This window comes from Pseudonaja textilis, chromosome 1 (genome assembly GCF_049901715.1).
Source record: "Pseudonaja textilis isolate UNSWEBS1 chromosome 1, rPseTex1.2, whole genome shotgun sequence".
Lineage (NCBI taxonomy): Eukaryota > Metazoa > Chordata > Lepidosauria > Squamata > Elapidae > Pseudonaja > Pseudonaja textilis.
In genome coordinates, this window is record NC_141990.1 from 254,540,746 (window position 1) to 254,567,529 (window position 26,784).

At 38.4% G+C, this 26,784-nt stretch overlaps 1 protein-coding gene across 9 annotated transcripts in view; it reads right to left on the reverse strand.

Annotated features, from left to right (window-relative positions):
- The window catches only part of SHANK2 (SH3 and multiple ankyrin repeat domains 2), a 358,512-nt gene extending 332,262 nt beyond the window's left edge, over positions 1 to 26,250 (reverse strand). For 5 of the 9 annotated variants that reach the window (XM_026706776.2, XM_087921302.1, XM_087921305.1 and 2 more), the window contains exon 1: positions 25,806 to 26,243. The gene's annotated coding sequence lies outside the window, so the exon portion shown is untranslated. Of the gene's footprint in view, positions 1 to 19,867; positions 19,988 to 25,805 lie in introns of those variants that run through there. The other 4 variants (XM_087921304.1, XM_087921303.1, XM_087921300.1 and 1 more) reach the window with 2 other exon arrangements.
- Between the last annotated feature and the right edge of the window lie 534 nt (positions 26,251 to 26,784).

The window sequence follows — 26,784 nt, forward strand, 5'->3', positions numbered from 1 at the left end:
TCTAATTTTCTGAGATTGTGGATTTGGGGTTTTCATGAGCTATAAGCCATAATCATCACAATTATGCCAAATCAAGGCTTGAACTATCTTGTTTTGCATGTAATGAGTCTATCTCATATATTAGTTTCACCTTTTAAGTTGCATTACTGAAATAAATGAACTTTTTCACGATATTCTAATTTTTCGAGTTTCACCTGTACACGAGATACCAAATCTCAAAACCATTTCCTGTTCTCTCATGAAATCTCAGTGGATGCCCAGTAGAATAGTCACCCTCTCTTAGAGCAATCTATTTCAGTGTTGTTATGACATTAGTCCTTACAGCTTTCTTGGCAAGAATTTCAGAAGTGGGTTTCTATTGCCTCCTTCCTAGGGCTAAGAGATAAGTGACTGACCTGAGCTCAACCAGCTAGCTTTCTGCCTAAAATAGGACTAGAAGTTACATCTTTCCAGTTTCTATCCTAGTACCTTAATCACTACACCACAGTTGCTCTCTGAATGACCAAATGGGCTACATTCTCTATTTCTTTAATTTCTTACAAAGCCTTATTCATCAGCAGTTTTTCCCATAGGTGCTTTTTCAAAAAGCCACCGGATTTTTGAAAAACAAAGTACAGTTGCCTTATGGGAAAGCACCTTTGGGACAACCATGACCATAATTGAGAATTTCCATAGAGTGTTTTTCCATAAGGCACTGTTTTCACAGCTTTTAAGATAGTGTCCTACCTGTCCCCTTTCAAGATGAATAAGAATGAAAAGATCAATATATTCCATTTATAATTTTATTTTCATTGCTTATTTGCCACTTTTTCAGAAGTTGTCCTTGAAATTTGAGCATTTGTTATTGTTCTTTAGGATATATGCTGCTAGAAGAGGCTAGGCACTAACACTTAGGGAGAATCCAGATAAATAGACTGTTTAATTTTGATTTTAGGGTATTTGCATTTGGGAACCCAAACCAAAACAATGTACAGCATGATGCAGTCACAATTGTTCAAGAGAGACTTCTATTCCTTGGAGAGGTTTTAGGGGAATACAATGAGCGCCTTGAGGGTCCCAGGAAAAAGAACTTTCAGTTGCCCTCAAGATACTCAAGTGCTGTTGACCATCTCAGTCTGTCCCCAGCTATAATCCAAAACTCTTTCAAAGGCATTCCAAAACATTTTCAGTCCTACCCAGCCACATATATCTTGTTTCCCCTTCTACTTCCATGGATGAGACCAGTATAATAAGCTTGTCTAATCCATCTTTTACTTACATGCCCAAACTAGGTGTGTTTGACTTTTTATATTCAAGCAATTGTTGAATATAAATGATTCTAGAGAATGGAAGTTCATAAGTCTTAAAGCTGCAAAGTTTGGACATCCCTGTTCTAAATATATTTTACATGTTTTTTATATTTTTCTACTTTGTTATTTACTATTTTTATGACCTGTGATGTATAAATAAAGTTTACTTTTCTTGATATCAAGAGATTTAGAGTGAAATAAAATATTCTCAGAAGCAGGGATGGAAGAACTGTAAAGATATACCCAAGTCAAAGAAATCAAAGCCTTGCCATCCCCCAATTGAACTTCATCATTTTCTTCCTCCTGCTGCTGATCCAGGATTCAGGCCCAGGTGCAGTTTGGGACATGTGCAACAAACACAACAGGGTGGTGGAGGCTCATCTACCAAAGGGAGCTCGTGGGCCTGTCTGGTAAGGAAGTGGTGGGATAGAGCTGGCAGAGGAGGCAGAACAGTGGTGCAGGTGGCAATTCCCCAGGTAAAGGTGGCATATGCCAACATTGTGTGAGTTACAGCTGTTGGCAACAGAAATGAGCAAGCTGCCAACAAACTGTCTTCTAGAATACATCTTTGTAGCTCTAATCCTTAGATGGTACTTGCGACTTCAGACACATAAATACACTCATCCATTTACTCAAACCTTTTACCAAACATGATTTCTTAAGCTGACAAAACAAATGCCTAAAAACATATAAGAAAATATCCTTTCATGCGAAAATAGCAGGTGTCTTTCATCAAGATCTGTATGCGACCCTGCTTCCTTAAGTCACGAATTGAATTCCCACAGAAAATAAACTAATGAGAAGATAATTTTGCTCCGCTCATAAGGTTTTCAACCTATGAAATAAACAATAAGATTCAAAATGTGACTTGAATGGCAACAGTCTGCTGATATATAAACAAAAAAGGAATGTGTTCCATTCAGTAACTCTGAATTGTTGTCAAGCATTCAAAGGTGCCAGAAAGGAAAAGAGGTAACAGTTTGCCAAAATTAAATAGCCTTTCCATGAAATTTTCAATTCAAGTGCTACTCCAGGGGTGTTTCTGTCATAATATTGCCATCTTCTTAATTCTGCTAAAGCAAATGTGAGGAGGCCTAATAGGACTTTTTTTTTCATAAGCATCTCTTTTCAACTGAATGAACTGAAACAGTATTTTTCTTCTGGAAGCCTCCTGCACAAATCAAGGCTTTATCTGACATTGCTTTAGTGAATTTTTTAAAAGCACCTTTTGAAATCAAAACAACACAGAGAGCTCAGTTCAATTGGTTTTATTGGTGTATTCTAACTACGGTTAAGTGATTTAGGAAACTTGCTTTTATGGCCAAAAGTTATGGGGAGAAAAAGTTCTAATAACTGTACTGAGAGATGGATTTGTACCATGAAAATTATTCACTGACACATCTCCAGGAAGGAGGAAAATGGAATACAATCAGGAACAAACAAAACTTGCAACAGACATTTAACATCTCTAGTTCATCATACAAAAGGTAAAACACTTTCTCTCCAACAAGCCAAGGTGGCAGTGTAGATGTATATACTACAGGGGAAAAAGATAAAATACTAGAAAGTCAACTTGATCAGCAAATGAAAATACTATTATAGCATGTAGTAATTAAGATTCTTTAAGAAATGCTAATGCAATCAGGTAAATGTCTGATTAGCTCGAGAACAAAATAATCCATGCAAATGGCTTGAAATATATTTCCTTACTATAGCTCATTAGTCCACAGAACTACAACAATTATTTCCTACAGTATGTTGAAATAAGGGAAACAATGCGATCATCCTTACATTTGTTATAATGTAGGAAACAGACTCACAAATCTCTTTAGTGAAGGTTGTGAGGGAAGATTGGCTTTATAGACCTCCCTTTCTTTTATTCCTGAAGTATGCTGAACAAGACCATCCTCCCTGGACAACAGAGCGCACCAGGTAATTTTGGCCAATAAATACTTCACAGCTAGATCTGCTTCACAGATTTGGTAGTAGGAGGATAAAATGAAGGCAGATTTCCAACATCATCTGCCTTGATATCCTAAGAGGAAAGGTATAAAATTTAATAATTAAATAAATGCCTACTTTCTCCATCTTAGAACTCATATATGTGACCACCTAGGCCCATGATGGCAAACCAATGCCATTCGTGCTGGAAATGGCATGCAGAGCCATCCCTCTGGGCACACGAACCATCGCCCATTGTTCTTTCGGGTTCCGGCATGCCTGCCAGCTGGTCTTCACACACACGGAAGCACCAGAAATCATAAGAGCAGCTGCCTGGTTCACATGCGTGTGGCAGGAAGATGATCATACGGTTTTCTGCACTTGCATGAGCACTGACCACCTGGTCGTCTGATTTCTGGTGTGCATGCGTGAGCAAAGATCAGCTGGCCAGTGTGCATGCTGAAAACCAGAAGATCATTTTCCCAGCACGTGCATGTGCACCAGGTGATTGCTCTTCTGGTTTTCAGCATGCACGCACACATGTGTGCTCCCATTTCAGCACTCGGTGCAGAAAAGGTTCGCCAACACTGACTTAGGCACTTAATCAACTGCTACCCATTATGCACATGTTGCTAGACTTTTTCATTTCAAAATGCAATGGAGGAATCAATTTTTTTCATGTCATGAAATACTTGAATTTCCTCCCCATTCAAAACCATTTCAATGCCAATCATATAGTGTAAGCAAAAGCATGAGGGAGCTACAGGCATACCAGTCAGAAACTTTATTTTCATATCTTTCCATGAAGACAATTTATAAATAATGTTCAGTGAGTTAACACTGGGGTTCAAACATCTCAATAGATAAGTACATGGTGTCCGATATCATAAACTGTATCTCATTGTATCAATCCTTTCTGCCTTAGGATCAAACAACCGATCTGAGGAAGAAAGCATTTCAGTAATTCTTAGTTATTTGCACAAACAAGAATATGTTTATTCCTTCAACATACAGCTATGGAAATGTCAATGAGGTATATAAAAAGTATTTATTTGAAAAACATATGCCTGGCTGCAGTAGCTGAAATTAGCTTATCCCTGAATCTTGGATGGAATGCAAAAGAATAGCATGAAAAATCCATACAAACTGAATTAAGCAATTCAAGAAATTAGTTCTTATTTTAACTCCGGGCTGATTGCTCCCTAGTTGGTGAATTCAAAGTAGGTAAAAGAGAGAAGTGAAAAAATCATCAGGGTTGGTTTTGGTCAGGCTGGTTTCAACTCCGCATATAATGGTTTCTGTGGGGATGTGTTTGGGAGTGACAGCAAACTCCTCCCCCCTCCAGCAACTCCTCCCCCCTCACAGCCACACATGAAACAAACAGTGCACAACATCTCAGCCAAGATCCTCACTGAAGCCGAAACCAATGTCCTTTCGAAAGGATTCAACTTTGCTGTCGCTCCCAAACACATCCCCACAGAAACCATTATATGCGGAATTGAAACCAGCCTGACCAAAACCAACCCTGATGATGCTAACAGAATCAGACTTGAAATCAGCAACATCCTCTGCACTAGCAAACCACCCAAAAGCAACTTATCCAAAGAAGAACAAACTGCACTACTTAACCTGAAAGAAGACACCAGCATAATAATCCTACCAGCAGACAAGGGCAACGTGACAGTGGTTATGAACACATCTGACTACCAAACCAAGTTAACCAACCTACTCCAAGACCCCACATACAAACCCCTAAACACAGACCCCACCACCTACCTAGAAAAAACCACCAGATCCAAAATAAAAGCCTCCCCCATCAGTGAAGAAATCCAGCAAAGAATCATACCCAGAGAGAAATCATCCAGATGCCCTAAGCTTTATGGTCTCCCCAAGATACACAAAGAAGGAACCCCACTTAGACCAATAGTCAGCTCCATAGGCTCACCTCTACAAAACCTAGCCAAATTTCTTGCCAAACAACTACAGCCCTATGCAGAATCCATCAACTCACATGTAAGAAACTCATTCCAGTTCATTGAGATCATAAAGAAACAAAACTTACAACCCAGCGACCTACTAGTGAGCTTCGATGTCATATCCCTCTTCACCCAAGTGCCTATAAAAGAAGCCTTGACAGCCATCCAAAACAAATACAACCCCCCAAGCACATCCTAGATCTGACCAACCACTGCCTATCCAATACATACTTCACCTACAACGGACAAAAATACAAACAAATAGAAGGAGCACCCATGGGAAACCTCTATATGGAACATTTTGAAACACAAGCTCTAGAAAAATATGATCACAAACCCAAACTCTGGCTCAGATACGTAGATGACACCTTCATAATCTGGCCACACGGGAAAGAAAAATGGAACAACTTCCTCACACACCTCAACAGCCTACACCCCAAAATACAATTCACCATGGAAACAGAAGCTAACAATCAACTTCCCTTCCTAGATGTCTTAGTATACAAAAAATCCAATGGCTTCCTAGGACACACCATCTACCAGAAGAAAACACATACAAACTGCTATCTACACGCACTCTCACACCACCACCAAGCACAGATCAATACCGTAGCCGAGACACTCATCTCCAGAACAAAATGCTTAGCCGACGAACAACACCTAAAAACCAAACTACACACTCTCACTAACATACTAACACCCGATGGATTCCAAAGAAAGAAGATTACCCACCTAATCCAAAAAGAAACCTCAACCAAAATCCAAGACAGAGAACAAGAGAACGGCAAAGCCCTCCTCCCATATATAAAAGGCACTACAGACAAAATCAGCAAGATCCTCCAAGAACACATTAAAACAGTATTCTGCACAAACAGAAAAATATCCACCATCCTAAGAAACCCTAAAGACAAAATCCAGTTTGAAAACCAAGGAGTATACGAAATCCCTTGCACCGCCTATCCCACCACATACATTGGACAAACTAACAGAAGAATAAGTACACGCATTGAAGAACACAAGAATTCAATCAAAAAAGAAAAACCAACCTCTTCCCTAGTCCAACACCTCAAAGCCACAGGACATGAGATTGACTTTAAAAATACCAGAACTATCACCAAAACCGAACACTTCAACAACAGAAAAATCAGAGAAACCATAGAGATAGAAAAAAGCCCAGACAGCATGAATAAATGAGATGATACCTCCCACCTACCAGCCATTTGAAAACCCGCCCTCATTAACAAGTACTTAACATGAAGAATGACACCAGACCCACACCCACGAGGGCCACACAAGATGCCACCACCACACTTCCACGTAGAAAGCAGACTCACACCCACACAGAAGATGAGACACGACCATGGACCAGAAGCCGTACCACAGCTGTATCACTACCCGCTTCAAACCCCTCCGACCCATACATGAAGCAAACTGACGCCCACCATGAAAATGTGGCACGACCATGAACGCGAAGCCAAACAACAGGATCACAGCTCACCAGCTCAAATCCCCCGGCAACTAAGACTAACCTGAGCACAACCAAGCCCCCACCTGAACAGAACACACCCCCAGCCAATCAGAACACAGCCAACCCCCCAACCAATCAGAACACAGCCAAACTCCCTACCAATGAGAACACACCCGCACCCAATCAGAACACAGCCAAGCCCCCACTCAATCAAGTCACACCCCCACTAGCAGTTAAAAGGAAGAAGCAGCTGCAAGCTCACATTACTCCGAGAAGCACAAAGCCGAAGATAGGCCTGAAGATGATGAATGAGATTTCATCGAAACATTGCCTAGATATTCCAATTTTACAGGAGAAAACCTGAATAACCAAAGATCCATTTGTGTGTGTGTGTGTGTGTGTGTGTGTTTTCTTAAGTTTTCGCAGGTATTTATATGTATGGTATTCAGCTTTGTTAAGGTATTTTCCCATGTCATTATAGTTGTGCTTTAAAGTTGCAGCAACGTTTTGGCAGAATCTCATCTGCCATCAACAGGCTTCTGTATTGTGTTCATCTGTGAGTCAGACTTTCACATCCGTTTCTGTTTAAAATTTGGTGCTAGCCTACTGCTGTGCCAGAATGTTTTTTTCTTCATCCTGATTGGTTGGGAGTCTAGGTCTGTGTTTATTGGTCTTGGAGTTTGTTGTATTCTGCTTGATTGGTGTTTCTAATATCTTCTGTCTGCTTTGTGGCTTTTTTTGTCTTGATTGGCTGGCAACATTGTGTTCCTGTATTGGAGGCTTTTAGTGCAGCTTGGCTCCAAGTAAATGGACAGCTATCATTTATTAGGAAGCTAGGTTTCATCTGGGTGCCTGGTTGGAGTGTGTTTGAGCTGGAGGTATCGGGCAGATCTGTTTGTGTCCAGGTGTTTGCCTGGCTAGTGGTGAGATTTTTTTGTTTGTGAGTGCAGGCTTCCAAATAATTGACAGTCTGGTAGAATCATCTCTACTATTCATGCTTTCAGGTCTGTTTTCAAACAATCAGTCTGAAACAATTAGTATATAACATTTCCAACAGAGAACTCACCAAATCAGAAACAGATGTCCTAACCAAAGGATTCAATTATGCTATAGCACCCAAAAAAATCCCTACAGAATCCATCATATGTGCAGTAGAATCCAGCCTAAATTAAACACAGATGAAGCTGATAGAATTAGACCCTAAGTTACTAACATCCTATGCACAAGCAAACCACCCAAAAGCAACTTGCACAAAGAGGAACTAAAAGCCCTGCAAGCCCTAAAAAATGACAGCAGCATAATCATACTTCCAGCAGATAAAGGTAATGCCACAGTAGTAATGGATAGAAAAGACTATGAAACAAAATTGACAGACCTACTCCAAGACTCCACATACAAACCCATAAACACGGACCCAACCACATATCTGGAAAAAATAACCAAGAAGAAAATTATAACTAGCCACATGAGCAAAGAGATCCAACAGACAATCATCCCAACAGAAAATCTTCCAGGTGCCCCAAACTATACGACCTCCCAAAAATACACAAAGAAGGCATACCTCTCAGACCCATAGTCAGCTCCAGAGGAGCACCACTACAAAACCTAAAAAACAAAAAAACAGGTAAAAAACAAGTAAAACAGCTACAGCCCCATGCTGAAATAGCAGCTTCACATGTACAAAACTCATATCACTTATTGGAAATTATCAAAGATCTACACGTGGAACAGGAAGATCTGCTTGTAAGTTTCGACATGGTTTCACTATTCACTCAAGTCCCAATAAAAGAAACTCTTGAAATCATCAAAAATAAATACCAACCAGCTAAACACCTCATGGAACTAGCAGAACACTGCTTAACCAACACATATTTCATATACAAAGGACAAAGATACAAGCAAATTGAAGGAGCCCCTATGGGATCACCACTGTCACCCGTCATTGCAAACCAGTTCATGGAAGAATTCGAATCCAGAGCCCTAGCTAATGCCACCCACAAACCCAAACTATGGTTAAGATACATCGATGACACATTTGTGATTTGGCCCCATGGAAAAGAAAACCTAAACAATTTCCTAACACACCTAAACAGCACACACCCCCAAATCAAGTTCACCATGGAAACAGAAACAAACAAACAACTACCATTCCTAGATGTACTAATCTACAAAAAAACAGATGGCACACTAGGACACACCATATACCAGAAGAAAACACACACCAACCGCTACCTCAACGCCCAATCCCACCACCACCCAGTACAGATAAATTCCGTGGCCAAAACACTAATCACCAGAACCAAACACCTGGCAGACAAGACATACATAAAGACTGAACTATGCACCCTGACTAAAGTACTGACAGCCAACGGCTTCCACAAAAGCAAAATCACAGGCCTGATCCACAAAAACACACTGGAACATAATGGAAACCTAGAAGATGAACAGACCTATGGAACAGTTGTCCTACCCTACATAAGAGGTACTACAGACAAAATCAGTAAGATACTACACAGGCATCACATCAAGACTGCCTTCAAAACAGACAGAAGATATTAGAAACACTTAAACATCAACTATACTGGTGACTCAATAGCAGAGACTAACATCCATAAGCAAACTTGCTTGAAAAGCCTGTTCTACAAATTCGAGTATAGGAATGTCAATAAAGAACTGTGCCTTCTGTAAAACAAAGCCTCTTTTTGTTTGCAGGTGTCTGAATGCTATCTGTGATTGGGAAACAGGAACAATAGTTTATACTTGTACTATTTCTGCAATCTGGAAACTATGGCTCTACGTCAGATATTAAGTACGTTCTTCTTCATTATAGTAATATAACTAATATATGAATTATATATTATGTAATATATATTATATAATATTTACTTCTTTGTTTAGCAAAGTAGGCTAATATTAGTGCAGTTTCACATAAGGAACTTTAATTCAAGCATTCATTTTTTATTGAGCCAAATAAAGAAAAATCATATTTCTCCATGATGTGAAGTAAAATGTTTTTTAATTTCTTTTTTTTTTACTGATTTACATCTATTATGATTTTTATATGCAATAAAAGTCAAATCTAAAGAAGAAAAGAAAAAAGAAGAAGAAGAAAGGAAAAAGTGTAAGGAAAGGAAAAAGAAAAGAAAAACTTTATATTATTATTTCTATAGTAGAAGCTATAAAAGTTAAAGCCAAGTCCTTTCAAGCCACCTAAAGGACAGTGTGTTATTGGGACAACAAAAGAAAGACAAATAGGGACAAAGTGAGACTTGGATAATGTACAAGTCCCAATGGTGTAATATTTTGCATACAATTACTTGGAACCAAACAGCAATTTTAAGACAATGTAGTCTATACAAAAGAACCAGGCAAAATGAAAGCGGTCTAAGATATGGACATATTTTTAAAATCCTATTATTTTTATTTAGATTTTTCTTAAATAACTTTGCAATATATATTGTTCTGTTGCTTTTAATATACCTGCACAGATCAATCAAACATGAGTGTTTGATACCAAAGCCCCAAAATGCCATCATACAAATGCTTTGTTCTTTAATTTGCACTGATGAATGAAATTTAACTGCTGTGCAAGGCACTGCAAGAGCAGCGGGAAGGATAAATTAAATTTACGCTCTCACAGTGCCTTGCATAGCAGTTGAATTTAGCATGCTTCACAATAGGGGAGATGGTGTCCCCGCCTCCTCCTGGAGCCCATTATGATGCAGAGCATCGGGTGCAGCCGGGCCAGGCCAGTGTCTCAGGGCAGAGAGCAAGTCGCGCATCTCCCTGAGAGACCGAGGTGCATGCAGCACCAAGGGCCAGAAGAAGTGCCCATGAGAGGAGGCAAGCATAGGGGCACTTCACTCCCGCTCTGGAATATGGAGCAAATCTCCATCCCCCACCATTTCCCTTACCTTCTCAGGCCAGGCGAGGAGTGACTGGGAGGGGAGGGCAAGGGGCTGGGCCAGCCAGTGGTGGGTTCAGCTGGCAGGGAGCCACAGCAGGAGGACAAAAGAGCCGCATGCAGCTTTGGAGCCATGGGTTGCTGACACCTGATCTAGGTATTACATAGCTATTTAGCCAAATATGTGTAATGTGGATAACCAAAATGTATAATTACAAATGCAACAAGTGTAAGCTTTAGCAGGCATACATACATAGAATCCAACATGTGTATTACGTGTAGAACTATATACATAGAGACTATTACTATTACTGTCTTAAGCCATGGCTGCGAAAAGAAACTGTGAATCTAGAACAACCCCTAAATTGCATACCATCTCAGTCTGGGACAATGTCACCCTGTCCAGAGTCAGACATGAACTGTCATCTGGGCTGGGCAGCAGAGAACTCTAAGGCTAAGAAATAGGGGGCTGTCCATTGAAGGGAACTGATGTTAATGTCCCCCAAATCCAAATCATGGCACCACTACCAAGATTAAACACCAATTTAATGTATGACCTCCTGTGCAATTAGGGTCATGAATAAGACCAGGTCCATGGCTGCCATGGTGGCCATAAATTCCTGTATTAATTATGGCCCTCTAATCTGACTACCCAGAAAAGACAGATTGAAGTTTTCAAAACCCATGAAGTCTAGGGAAATCCATTGCTAGCCTAGGCAGAGTGTTTAGGAGAATAGGCAGGGATACTGCTACACTGCAAGGAGGAAGCTTAGGGAGCAGCAATCCCCACTGATCTCTATGGTCCAACCACACAAAAAGGGTCTCATATCCAGCAATGTCTAAGACAGAGCCCCTAGTGGCCACCCAAAACTCACAAAAGACAACAGCCACATTGTCACTCTCCCTTTAAATTGCTCTTGGTGCCTTATTCAGAACCCAGGAGGACACATTTCAAAGAGGTGAGCCCTCCCTTTCTTGCCCAATAGTTCAGTGATGCAGGTCGCATAAGTATCATCATCCATGATTAAGTTGTGTATAAGAGAAGCTTTATTACATACTGACCTCCTTATTCGGTGACAGCAGCTGGGATCCAGAGCAAGAAAAAGACTAAGCAATTTGTGGTTGATATGCCACAACAATTTTATTGGTTTATCAAAATATAAAACATATAAAGAAAAATAAAGATAACAGAAAAATAAGGAGGGAAAGCGGGAAGAGAAAAAAATCCAGGGCAGAGGAAAAAGGGGGGGAAAGTGATGATTTCCAACTCTTTTTGATATAGTAGAATAAGACCATAACCTAAAAGCTCAACTTTTTACTTTTATATAATAATATATATACCAGCCATATCTATAACATCAAACCTATCTAATAGCCAAATCCAAAAGTTTCCTTTTTTTCCTACAAGCATAAAGTCCAAAAGCAGTTTCCAAGTAGAAACAAAATTAGTTGTGTTCTTTTTATTAATCAAAGCAGTCAATTTGGCCATTTTTGCTAACTCCATTAATTTTTGCAACTATTCATTGTGGGAATCAAAATATTCTTCCAAGTTATGGTTGATAAAATTGATGGGGTCCTCAAAACAGATGAGAAGTTTAAAAAAGACAATATATGAAGCTGTATATGAATGTTGGGGAAGTAAGGATGATTTGAAAAGACAGGATATAAACTAGTTTTAAGTATGTTTCCACATATACATACACCTTTTTCAGGCTTTTAATTTCTTTGACCTACTATTTCCTGTTTCTTTTCTGCCTTCTGCACATTCCAAAAGGGAATAGCATGATAGGTATGTATCAGTGGTGGTATTCGACCGGCTCGTCCCGGTTCTGAAGAGCCGGTAGCAGCGATGAGCCGGTTCTCTCTGCCACTCTGCTGTTGGGCCCATGTAACCGCCTGGGCTCCCATAATCACTTTTATCTGTTGAATTTGAAGTGCAGCTGCATCGCGCAGCATACAAGACTGCCGCACGGCAGCTGCTGAAGTGACCAGGATTGTGTAGGCTTACAGGAGGTGAGTTAGAACACCTTTGCACCTGCACAAACACCTCTGCGCCTGCATAAAGTGTGCATTTGATGCACACAAAGTGTGTGTATGCACGCAAAGAGTGCTCACCAAGCCACACCCACTGAACCAAAGGCAAAAATATTTGAATCCCACCACTGGTATGTATGCAGGTATTTAATGAAGGACACTATCTCAAGTATAAATATTATCATATGTGGGCTGCAAGAATCTAGAATTCTAAATGATGACTAGATCAGAGCAATAATTACAGAGTTAAGAAAAGAAACTAGACATCCACACTCAAAAAAGAAATGTTTTTTCATCCCTTTAGAAAACCATTAACTTCTCATGAACATTAAATTAATTAACAAGTGAACATTAACCAATTATATTAGTAAAATAATATTTTTAGAAGCATGGATGCTTGAGGCAGATAAGTGCTAAAGAACACTCTCTTCTCAGCTTTTACACACCCTTTGAGTACTTTTTTTTCATGTATAAACTGAGTTTTCTAATAACAATCTCTAAGAAACAAAGCCACATTAATTCTTGCAGAAAGAACTTGACCTTTATGGAGCAATATACAGTAGTCTCCCATTCTGAATAGGTCTCTTATTCTGAATGTATCCCAACTCATTTCATATCTGACCAAGACATGGAGGGAGAGAATACTAAGATCTTTCCTGTCAATATGGTTTCTATCAACTACAATTACATGTCTTAATCATGGATACAGAAGCCAGCTTGACAATTATTATTTTTTCTTACTTCCTGCCCAATTCAGCTTTTGGAGTAAAAACAGCCAACCTGCTTAATAATTAGGAAACTACTGAACAACTTCAACTGGATTGAGTAGTTTATGATGTGTATGAAACAAAACAGCTCATTTAAAAGCTTCAGGTAACAGGATTTATCCAGATATATAGAAACAACTTTAAGGTATCCAAAGAAAATTGCTAAATAAATAAATACTATGTAACATATTCTCCTTACAATTTATTTTGGGTTCAGAGGTCCAATCAGATTGTGAGTTCTAAGAATGACTTGTCTATAAAAGTATGCAATTCATTAGGTTTTATCAGGATTTAATTCATCCAATTCTCCTGAGTGAAAACAACAGCAGAATATTTTCACAGCCAATGAATCAAACAAGTATAAGGCTGAATAACTTTTTCCAACACAATTTAATCATCTAGGAACTTCAGTATATCCTCAAAGATCACATTTAAATAGGCAGTAAAGAAGCTCTCTTAGAAAGCTTCTTAGAAAGCTTAGAGAAGTTTGAGTCATTTTCACCAATGAAACCTGATGTGACAGCCAACTGCTAGGTTAACCTCTAAAGTTCTTGTTTTAGAAAGTAGTACAGTAATATCTAACTGCCCTACAGTCACTACAATGGTATTTTTTTGTTATCACTCCTAGCCAAATATTAACCTGAATTTTCCAGCTTCCTTTAATCATTAGTTAAATTTTACCATTATTCAGGATTTAAAAAGGAGCTTCAGCCATACGTTTATGCCAGAGGTAAACAGTATCTATTTTATGTTTTACTAGAGAACCACAAATTGAGCCAAGTCCAAAAGATGTCATTTACAAACCCACCCATTCCCACATTCTGATAAAGCATAAATTTGGCTGAACATAGCTAGGATGGGGCTGAAACTGAACAATGGTTTAGACAAAAGTGCCTGATTGCAAAATGCATGTATACAATGCATTAAAGGATTATGAGGCTAGGAATTTAAGTACCAAACTAAGTACTACTCCAAGCCTTTCCACACATAGAAACAAATCTACCCTGGATGACTCCCAAGAGTTTTCATTTTGAAGCACAAATTAAGGCTGAGGTAGAAACTCTGTTTTGTAACTTCAGAGAATTAGCAATGCATTCAAGTCTCTCTTCTACCTACCCTGAACTGTACCACAGCAAAATTAGAGCAATCTTCATTATTAATCTTAACACAGAAGCCACTTCAAGGAGGAGAACTCAGCAAAGGCCCCGAATCCACACAAATTAATCATGAACCCATCTTGAAGTGAAAATGTTCATAGCTAGAGAAATATTCCATTTTCAAAATAGCCAAGCGATTTATTTTTCTAACTACTTTATCATCCCAGAAAATGCCCCTGCTGTATTAAGCACTAATATATATTATTTCCTTCATATTCACATTTTAATTAAAATTGTGTTCAATGCTCCAAAAGGATTCCAACTGAAATTGGACCATACAGAGAACTTCTGTGTTCATTTTTCTTACGGCCACAGATACTAAGAGTCTGTGTCAGATAATAAACCAGTGTGAAACTTCTGAATGTTCAGGTGTGCCAATGCACATGGCACTTAACCTAGAAATTATATTTATCATACAAGTACCAGAAAGAAGGCAGCACCAAGCAAATGTCTTTTGGAATAGATATTAATAATTCAATATTAGCTAACCCCCTTTTGTTTCTGTATTAAAGATTAAAAGATTTTAGCTGGTCATTGATACCATAATTATTTTACATCATTGCAGACAATACAGTAGTTGAATTGAGGCTACTGTAATTCAATAGCTAAACCACTTTCCTACCTCTGGGAGTCTGATAGGAGAAAAGACTCATTATCTGACCCAATTTCTGCTATTGTTAAAATGCTTCATTTAACTCATCTTGCTCATTTGTTACTGCTGGGTTTCACAGTATGTTTTTTCCCAGTAGCCAGATGTTCGCAGGTTATGCCATAAAGAGTTGGTGAAAATGTTTCAATTTTTCATTTATCATAGAATGCATAGCAAAATAAACTAATTTCCTGAAAAGCAGTGAAATCTGCAAAACATAAATGCAAAGAAATGGGGCAGACTTCCTGTTTTCCAAGATAAACATTTTAAATGCTAGAGGGCTCTCCAGCATTTCTGAAAGGGTCATGTTTAGCAACTGATTTCTGATTTTTCAACCTGTGTTCCAGTGTGGGGTTACACCTGCAAGAAGACTGACACAGCTGTGTGTATTTCAGCCTTCCAGAAGTGACAACACAAGAGATTTGAGGGGGAGGGGAGCATTTTGAATAAGAAAGAGAGAAACAGATTAAAGCAAGCCTTCCTTTTGTTGGATTTTCTACTTATGCAACCACTAGAATGCTTTTTTAAAAACCTGCTGGGATGGGAGAAGCCCCAAGGAAGATGTTTGTATACAAGCAAAATATAGTTTCACTCCAGTAAGTCAATTTGGCCTAAAACAGGGGTTTTGCAGCATCATGGCAGCATCACATGATGTATTGGGACTTTTTTCCACTTTGCTAAACTGGGCAGGGGTGTGGCCAGTGCGTGACCCATCTGGGCCACCAGCCCTGGCCTAAGAAGTCAAAAGCTGACTTCCTAATGTTTTCCTCATATGGTTTTCAAAATGAGGCCATTTTAAGTCTACCTGCAAAATCTCCTAGGAGCTTCTGAATCATATTATCTTGAATTAAATTTGTCAGAAGTATTTTGGGGCAGACAACAAACTAAATTCTGCTTTGTGTATTTGAAGTAACAGAAGTAAAAATCTTTTGTTACCACTGAGACAAGTTTAAATCAGTCTAAGAATGCCCTATTGAAGAATATAATTTAAATGGCAACTTTAATTGACATATATAATAATCTATAGTATCTTTTTATATTTATGCATGTTTTAACACACTCATTCCTACTTTCATCTTCTCTTGTGCTGATATAATTTTCTGGCCATCAAGCTATAGCTATCCCAATATACTAGTTTAAACATTATATGCATTTAACACTTTTCAGTGGCAACCCACTCCATATGAAGTTCTGAAGGGGTCTCTGTTATTTGGCAAGAATAACTCTGTTATTTAGTTAGAACAAAGAATTGTAAAAATTATATAAGCCATTACCTCTCAACAGCATTCACAGAACCAGAACTATTACTGAATCAGACTATGACTTTTTAATGAGTTACCATATAACTTTCTTAGACCTGGTAAAAAATTAAACATAGCAGAAGTCAATAACAACTGGGATCCAAAAAAATACAGCTGTGCCCAAGAATTTTGATATGTTGTAGAAACATTTTTTTCATTATACTATCTATACTATATAAACTACTTCAATCTTTAATTATTTTTTGCTTAAAGATGTACCTCCCACTTCTCTATATTAACGATATAGAGAAGTGGGACATACATCCTTAAGCAAAAAATTAAAGAATAAAGCAATTGACTGTTAAAAGATATGATTTCTAACACTTTTTGATAAACAGCATATACTTCAAATGTCTTCATAACTGCTTTCTATTTTATGATCTTTCACAGAGAAATAATATCTATTAGAAAACTATCAAATTTCTGAATGCAATAATCCTAATAAACGTTGAGAATAAAATGATCTTAAAGAGAACTTTTATAAAATGACATACTGTTGATGTAAAATACCAGAAAATTATCTAGAATATACAAAGATACTTCAATTTATGTTGGAAATGTGAACAAAGAGAGACATTTTACTATGTTTGATGGATATGCAAAAAGGCAAGAATATTTTGCATTTAAATTTCAAAGATTAATATATAACTGAAAGTAGAACTGGGACCTAATGGATAAATTGAAAAGAGTCACTGAATTTTGTTTTTAAACATGGTAAGTACAGCGAGATTATTTGTACAAGGAATAGAAAGATTTGGCAATACCTACAATGGAGGCATGGTTGAACAAATGCAGTGAAAATAATAAAACTTGCAGAAATGATCAAAGATAATGGAACTTGAGAAGATGACCACAATGTTTGATTAAAGACTTTATCTTTATAACTGAAAACCCCTAATGAACTTTTTGGATAAGAAAGAAAAAAATGAACATGTGCTCTATGATTTTGGTGACTAAATAGGATAGAAAGAAAAGAGCGATGGTGTTACCTTCCAGATAAGTAAATCTGCAATTCTACTTATAACTGCCATAAAAAAGATCAGAGAAGCTGCTTCTTTATCTCCTTTTTCTTTCTTTTCTGTTTTATTATACCTTTTGTTTTGTTTTCTGCACTTTTTCTCTTTTATTTCTTTTCTTATTTTAGTTTATACTAATTTTTAGGGTTTTTTTTAACTTTCAATAAAATTATCTTAAAACGCAAGTAAAATCATTTAAGTACACTATTGTTTGATTCACTGTAACCTAATATATATTTATTGCCCTTTAATATGCCAGTTCAAATGTAGTACAGATAGTCCTCAACCTACGACAATTGAGCCCAAAATTTCTGTTCCTAAGTGAGACATTTGTTATGTGAATTTTGCCCCATTTTACGACCTTTGTTGCCATGCTTGTTAAGTGAATCACTGCAGTTGTTAAGTTAGTAACACAGTTGTTAAGTGAATACGGCCTCCCCATTAACTTTGCTTGTCAGAAGGTCGCAAAAGGAAATCACATGATCCTGGGACATTGCAACCATCAAAAATATGATTCAGTTGTCAAGCATCTGAATTTTGATCATGTGTCCATGAGGATGTCACAAAGTTTGTGTGAAAAACATTCAGAAGTCACTTTTTTTGGTGCCACTTTGAACGGTCAGTAAATGAACTGTTGTAAGTCAAGGAGTACCTGTACTGTAAGAATATGCGTATTCTTCCTTTGGTTTGTTTGCTTATAGAAACATAATGCAGAAGAGGACACACAGCAGCTAAAAAAAGTGGTGTTGCTCAATAAAGGAATCCAAATTAAAGCATCCAGAATGAATGTTCATCTAGGCCAGGGTGTCAAACCAGCAGCCCGTGGGCCAGATGCAGGCAACGGCCACCCCAGCTCTGCAAATGGGAAAAACATTGCAAAATGTCACGTGACAGCAACATGACACAGCGAGTTTGACATGCGTGATCTAGGCATTGCTTGAAATCATTCAGTGAAAGAGAACCCACCACTTCTCTGGGTGATTGGTTTAACTGTCAATTAGCTCTTGTCAGAAAATATTTCCTAACATTGAATCATAGTCTGTTTCTTGTAGTTTATCACATAAGTCTTACACTTTGGGACAATACGGAATAAGCTGGACCAATTTCCAAATAGTATTCCTTCAAATGCCATTATCAATGTTTTCAGAATGTATTTAAAGACTTGAATTATTTGACTGCTTGCCACAGTCTCTGTAGTTTTCTAGACAAGTTTTTTCAGAAGTGGTTTGCCATTTCTTTCTCCTTCCAAGGGCTGTGAGAGTGACTGGCCGAAGGACACCCAGCTGGCTTTGTGCCTAAGGCTGGACTAGAACTCACAATCTTCCAGTTTCTAGCCTGTTGCCTTAATCACAGCACCATACTGGCTCTTTTTTCTCAGAATACAATATATCAAATTCCCACTTCTTCTCTTAGTACTTAGTTTCCAGTTCTTTGATCATCCCCATCACTACGATTTTTGCAGCTGTTCTGAATTATTGGGAAACCTAGAACCCGAACCCATGAATTAGATGCAACATTTTCCCCACCTCCTTACATTATTGTCAGGAGAGAACATTTTTAAACTTAGATGATTGCTAAAATTTATAACACGGTGAAACCAGTAATCTGATCAGATACTGAAGTAATTTGAGAGTAGTCAGTAATGAGTATACCCTCTTGGCTTTATTGAAGATAAACTCTGCAGATAATAGGCAAATGTGTTAATTGAGTCTCAATTTTTCTACACTACATGATTAACTGCAGTTATATTCATTTCTAATTTTTAAAAAACCTGCCATTTTAATTGATTAGAAATTTACCCTAAACAAAATCAGCTAATGCCTTCATTGTATTTTATGCACAACTGAAAGAGAGCTTAAGCCAATTAAGTTGGAATTTTAAATTAACATGTATCAAATACATATGCATTTATTTTGGAAAAAGAAGCCAAAACCCCTTAGCTTAATTCCACCTGCTGAGTATGTATAGGAAGCCAGCAATATCAAAATGAGAAAAAGTTCTTTTTTCTTCCACCAAAATGCTTGGTAGAAATCTAGCTGTCTTTTATTCTGGAAACAAGCCCATGGTTGTTTTGTTGAAGAATTTTCTTGAAAAGAATCACACATTTGTTCAAAACTTTCAAAAGGACTTTTGATCTGAAAAATGGCTGCAGACACATATATTATTTTATCTGACATTCATACCCCTTAAAACAAAATTGAAATCTTTTAGCGGAACTGCAGACCAACAGATTACATTGGTTCTGCTTGTGTAATTCATTTGATCCTCCCTTGAAAGACACTTGCAGATGGGAAGGAAGGTCTCACTGCCCCTTTATCTTCACCCTCATTATTCCACACAGTTCAACTGTTATGTAAAAACTTACCTGTGGCATGTTTCAAAGAGAAAAGTCTTCAATATACCAGTTTTAAGCAGAGCTGGCATAAATAAAATGAAAATTATTTATAAAGAACAAATGTTCCAGGGACAGATCTCCGCTGTGAATGTGGAATAATGAACTTGAGCCAGGTTATCTGGTAACCCAACCTCCTCCTTGCCTGCCAATCACTCAAACACTGAAGCAAACAGAAAAACAGGACTGGAATGAGAATGGTGGGGAAGGGTAGTTGCAAAATTCTTCTCAATACACTGACTGAAAAAAAACAACAATGCAGAATAACATGGCACCATCCAGCTGTGTTTCACTACTATTCACTGGCCATACTGGGTCAATTATAGTCATAGTAATTGAGAATTATGAGATCTGTAGTCATGTATATCTGGAAGGTGCACATTGAGGAAATCTTGGTACAATGTTATCTTTGGCACTAGAATGAAACATAGAAAAATAGAGAGGAAAAAATAAATTTAGAACTGGTCAAAAGGAAAGGAAGATGAGTTTTCTTTAATATGTCCTCTTCTTCCTCAAACAAATTAATTTAATGGGAGTAATATATCATAGGCTCAATCACAGGTCCTGCTTCAACTAGTTCAGATCCTTTGCAACTGGCTCAGGCAGGGCAAGGAAAACTTGCCTATGGACACCATTTCAAGTAACCAGGATGGAGGCAAAACCAGCGAGCTAAACTTTCATGCATAGCAAAGTTTTCCACTTTAAACAAGATGACAGATACATTCAATAATACATAAATAAGATCTCCTAATTTAAATACAGATGTACAGCATAGTTTATGGGAATCCACTCCAAACTGCAGTTATGGTTATACATTTTGATTGGTCCTTCATGTCATGCAAAACACTAGAAAATTAGTACTTCAGAAAAAATGCACTATTCTCGTCTTTTTATGCTCTATTTCTATATGAAATTTAGTAATGGGTGGGCTAATTAAATGCATAACTTCCTCAAACACAGCCCAGGCTGTGCAGTCCATTTTATCATCTCAAACTCTATGACATTCATGAGATATTTTGCACTACTCCAAAGGCTTTGCTTATTTGCAGGTGGGAGATTGGGCATCAAGAAATGTGCATAATCTTACTTTTTATCTAGCTCCATCAAATCAATACAGTCAACACTAGGTACTACTGATAGGCACACTTTTTAAAGATCTGACTTATCTTTACAAAAGACAACACAGAGGTTGAAAAGTGGTTGCAAGATCATGGATGTGACATCTCAAAAATCCCAGTTTGAATTCCTCCATGGGGGTGGGGGTTCAAATTTAAAAACATTAACACAATCCCTGTTTTCCAAAACCTGGGCAGAATGTGAGTTAATTTTCAGGATGTTAACACACGCTACAATGATTTCATTTTAGATAAGATGTGTTGTTTTTTTCACATTTTTTCACATTTTGTTCTGGAAAGTTCCCTGATAAGAATTTTACATCCTTTAGAATTATATTCTTATGGGTTGGAAACTACCACAAGGACACTTGAAATGAATACTTCATCCCTTTATAATGACAAAAAAATAGACCCAAAAAGAAAGGATGTCCATCCCCTGATAATTTTACTATGAGCTCCGTGCATCAAAAGCAGACCACAAGTCAATACATTCATAGGGAAATCTTAGTGAGTGTCTGCTGAGATTTATTTAATTAAATGGGGCTTTTTCACATTGATTATCAAGCTTGTATGCTGTCTATCTTGCCAAAGGTGACTCTAGAGACATTGTATGAAAAAAAAACAACCCACAAACATACAGTTGAAATATCTTAAGATTACAAAGTGTTCTGTATTTCATAGTATTCCCTTTCTAGGAGAGAAGCCTTTGTTTTGATTCTTTTTATTTCTTGGTAATTTTGAAAGTTTTTACCACACTGAATTTCAATATCTCTTTATTAAATGTGGCCCTGTCATTTGAAAAGCTTCACTTTGTTCTTGCTGCTGACAAATGGAATATGCTGTGTCCGTTTGATTTTTATTACAATTATACAGTCTTTGATGAAATGTATGAAAATAAAATATAACATTGGAAAATATGAGATGGATTAAGTTCTCCAAATAACTAAGTTGTAAGAATTTTTCGTCATTCTCACTTGTAGACAGATAAGCATTTGTGTCTTCGTTAGAGCTACTACATAAGACTGATAATTTACAGATTAAATAATGTAGTACAAATCTATTCCAAGCTAAACATAATATACACTTGTGTATCAATTTTCCTCCCTAAATAAACATGTTTTGGTGGAGAAAAGACAATACGTTGCACAAGAAGAGAAACTGTATCTCTTCTCTATCCAGGAAATCAGGCAATCCAGCTTTTCCTCTAGTTTCACATCTAAACTGGTCAAAGGAAATAGGCACAATTCAAATTTGTATGGGCTATATGGCAAAAAAAAAGTTCTAGGATGCTTTAAACTGTTTAAGAGTTTCTGCATCAAGATTTATCTCATTGTTACACAGCTTGTTTCAACATATTAGCAAAACTCAGTGTTCACATAGTGGTTAACCCCTAAGCTCAGATGATAGCACCAACACCTAACTAACCTTGGCTGGTCTCAAAAAAGAAAATTAAGGATTCACCTGTTTAGTTTTTGGATTGAAAGTCATCCAAAAAAAAATCTTAGGAGCAGGCCAATAAATAAATAGTTCCTGGAAAAAGGAAATGGCAAAGTATTCTATGTTGCAGCTCATGTGAATGAGGTTATCAAGTCAAAGAGTTACTAATTAATTAGGATTCACAATTCTTTTATTGAATCTTGGTAGACATTTCAGTTCAATATTAGCCCAATTTTCAATACATACCCATGAATGCATGATACTGAGAACAGAACTATGAATCACCAACATTAACATGATCTTCAATCAAGTACATATTACTTTTTGTATAATTAAAGATGTTACCAATAATCAATATTATGAAAAAAGTCATTTCCAATTTTGTTTTAATCATGGACAAGCTGTCTATGAGGAACTGCAGTAGCTAATGTGGCTAGAATGTTGGGTGACAATCAGCAAGGCTGAGTGTTCAAGATCCGAGGGCTGCTGTGTGATAGAGTGAGCTCCCATCATTTGCTCCAGCTCCTGCCCACCTAGCAGTTCAAAAACACGCAAACCTGAGTAGATAAATAGGTACCACTTTGGTGGGCACATTAATGGGGACATGAAAGGAGCCTTCAACCAACATGTCCCCAGGCAATGGTGATGCCACCAGCTAATCCTTTCAACTCGGAAGCACCTTGATGCATCTGACACAAATGTGAAAGAGCAAGTGAGCTATCTATGGAGTAGATACTATGCAAGATGTACATGATGTTCCTACTTAGTAGTCATTAAAACATCCTCACACCTAAAATCTCTGTTGTCTGAAATATGGATTTAGCTACTAGTTAATGAGAATAATAACAGCATTAATATATGCAATTAATGGAGCACTGTGACCTGAAAATATTAAGAAATTTTACTCTTCAGAGAATTGCCTCTAGCCAGGCACTCAGATGATAGAATTTGAAGGACTGTGCAAAATTATTCTTGTCTCTTTGTACTATGTATACCTGAATGAAGATGCACAAATACAAAAAGACGTATCAACTCCCAAATTATATTTCCATATTGTAAAACTGCCATAGTTTGAACAAGCAATTCCAACATTCCTCTATGATGAACACTGTGCTTGATCCAAGGCAAGGATCATCTAGAGAAAATGTTTGGGTCTTTTTTCTTCATACTTACATATCTCTGAAAAAGTTATCTCTTTTCTACAATCTAGTGTTGACATAGCAAGATAGCATAGCCTTTTTTCTTGACAAGGTGCCTGAATGATTGATATATCACAAAGAGGCACACTGTCCTCCAACGACATCTGCTCTGTTCCAAAAACTGTTGAATTTCTACATTCAAAATTAAAATTAAAATCAATCATTAGCCTAGATACAAATAAACCACATTGACACAACATTGAGAAAGAGATGATAAAAAAGTTAAGAAGAAAAAACTAGTTTGGTGTAGAGGTTGAAGTGCTGGCATAAAAACCAGGAGACTGTGAGTTCTAGTCTCATTTTAGGCATTAAAGCCAGCTGCCTTTGGGCCAGTCATTTTCTCTTAGCCCAACCCACTTCACAGGATTGTGGGAAAAACAGGAAGGTGTATTATGTATGTTTTGCTGCCTTGACTTACTTATAATGTAAAAAAGAGGGTGAGATAATAATAACACAAATAACCAGAACACATCCTCTCCAGCAGCCAACACTCATAAGCAGGGATTAATACCAACAAACAGAAAACAATATCCTAATAAAAGAATTACCATAGAGAAAACTACACCCCATCCAATAGTAGCAGGGCAAGCTGCTATATATTAGTACGGAACAAACTCCACACTCACACTGATGCTACCTATTTTGGTAATAAAACATCTGCAAGCAAACAAAGCTCAGAGAGCACCAAAGATTCTAGGGTTTAATCTTGAAGCTCATGGAGACTGAAGAAGCTAACTTGGATAAGCAACAAAATGTTTCAAGCCAAAAAGAAAAAAAATTCAGCTGCCATGACTCAACTTCCAGACAACTCTACCTGGATGACTGAGAATCTTCATAGACATACTCCTGAACTACATTATATTTGTTCTACTGGCATTTCTACTTGTCCCCAAAGGTTAACAATGCACAGGTAAGAAACTGGTGGAAATCATATTGGGAGTAATCTTGACAGAAAATATATCCCTTGAACAGATAATCAAGCAGAAACAGGTATCACTTCCTCACAACCTAAGAGAGGAATATACCCAGTTCTTTATTAGTTAAATGTTTTACACTGAAAAATCACATAGCTTTTAAAATAGGAGTAGAACTCCTCTTTCAGAAGTGGCACTTAACTCTTGAGTTTTTTTTTACTATGGACATATAAGTGCTATGTACTATGTGCTATGTACTTTTAAAATATGGCCTATTGCAGTTATCTTATTTAAAACTACAGTAAATTACTTGTTTCCAAATACAAGGAAATGATTAAAAACTGGTTTAGAAGATCAGTAGGAACACCAGAGGGAAGTTTTCCTCACTCAAATTTCATATTTCAGTCTTTGTTAATATTCAGGAAAGATGTATTCATATATTTATAAAATTTATATCATCTTATCTGTCTGAAATTTTCTTTGTTCATTACCTTAAACCCAGTTGGACCCTCTTTACAAAGAAAGGTAGAGTTTATTTCTGATATCGAAGGCAGGATATTTGTTCAGGTGGGAAAATTACATATTTCATATTGCCTTTTCATTATTCTTATCAGCAGAGTCCTACAATAATGTACTTATACATTAAAATTCTTTGAGGCTGAAATAATAATAAACATTCCGTCGGACATTCCACCCATCTGCTGATGGAAATCGACCAGGCTCCACTTTTGCATCCAACCCAATTCGCTCTGCGCTCCAAACCTAAGCAGGCATAACTCGGAACCGAATCGGACGAATTGGAATGACACCGCCGATTAACTGTGCCCGGAACCACCGCCGCTTTTAAGTCCCGAAGTGGTTTTCTTTCGTTTTCATCCGCGCAGTCCGAAGGGGCGGCGACCGGGTAGAATGCGATAGAATGGTAGAGCCCGTTCCCACATGCAGTTCCCGAGGCTCAGGGCTGGCTCGCCCTTCCAGCTTGTCCCAGAACCGCTGGCCATTTTGGGAGGGCGGAAACCCCTCGACGCCGTCCTCCGCACACCGCCGGCCCAACGGGCAAGCAAACGCGGTCCGCGCTCGCAAACTCCACGTCACAAAAACAAAGTCTAATCTCCCCACCCACACCCACCCCCAACTTTAAAGCTCACCGTCGAGGAAAGAAGTAACAGTCTGTTTTTTCCCGCGCCCGTAAAACGAGCGAACCCAGCCCTCGGGGAGACCGAGACCAATAAGAGCTGGCGCTTACCTGTTGGGAGACAGGTTGGCGGAAGGGTTTGGCGCCCTTTTCACCGGGGGAGCGGGGTGGGGGCAGAGGGAGACAGCCTCCGCTTCTCCTCAGACGCTTACCCACGCCTCATCCCAGAAACTCCGACTCGGCTGCTGGCTTCGCCGCTGCGTTTGTAACCCCTCATGTTCGGAGAAGCCGATCCTATAGGAAAGTTGGGTGGAGAAAGTGGAAGAAAGGAGCAGGTGCAAGCGGTTTGCGCGCCTCCCAACTTGCGGAGTTGGGAAAAGCCGAAAAGGGAGGGGGTGGAGGGAAAGCGGCTCCTGGGAGAAAACGGAGAGAGAGAGAGAGTGAGACAGAGAGCGCGAACGAGCGCGCCCCCGCGCGCGCTCCTAGTCTCCTCCTGTCTGGGCGCTGCGCTCCCGTGCACACGCTGCAAATGAATGTAATGTGACAACTGGCAACCGGTGCCTGGCTGCTGCTGGCTGCCTAGTAGCCTGGCGAAGGGGAGGGAGGGAGGGAAGGGGAAAGAATTGCTCTCTTCACGGTTCACTTCCAGAGACTCGGCCCAGGTGAAGGGAAGCAAGGTGCTCTCCGAGAGGGACGCGGCAACCTAGCCCAGCTGTATGGCCGCGAGGGGCTACGTTTTCTGAGCTGAAAGAAAAAAAAGCCGGCCTGCGTTCATACGTGCATGCATAAGCAGTTCATAACCACTGTAGTTTGTTTGTTTTTTTGGGAGGGGGGGGCATAGTTAAAGAGGCGAGGCTGGCTTTCTAGTTTTCCATTTCTTTCCCCATTTAGAGGAACTTGACAAAAGAGCAGCTGGCCTCATTTGTTTCCTTACAAGAGACCACTTGAGTTCAGACCTTGGCTTATCTACACTGGGAAATAACCATTATATTATCTCCAAATAATGCATGCAAGTAGAAGAAGGATACAGGTGTCTTATAGATTCATTCCTATTCTTTGTTTTTATTCCTACATATCCCAACTCCAATGC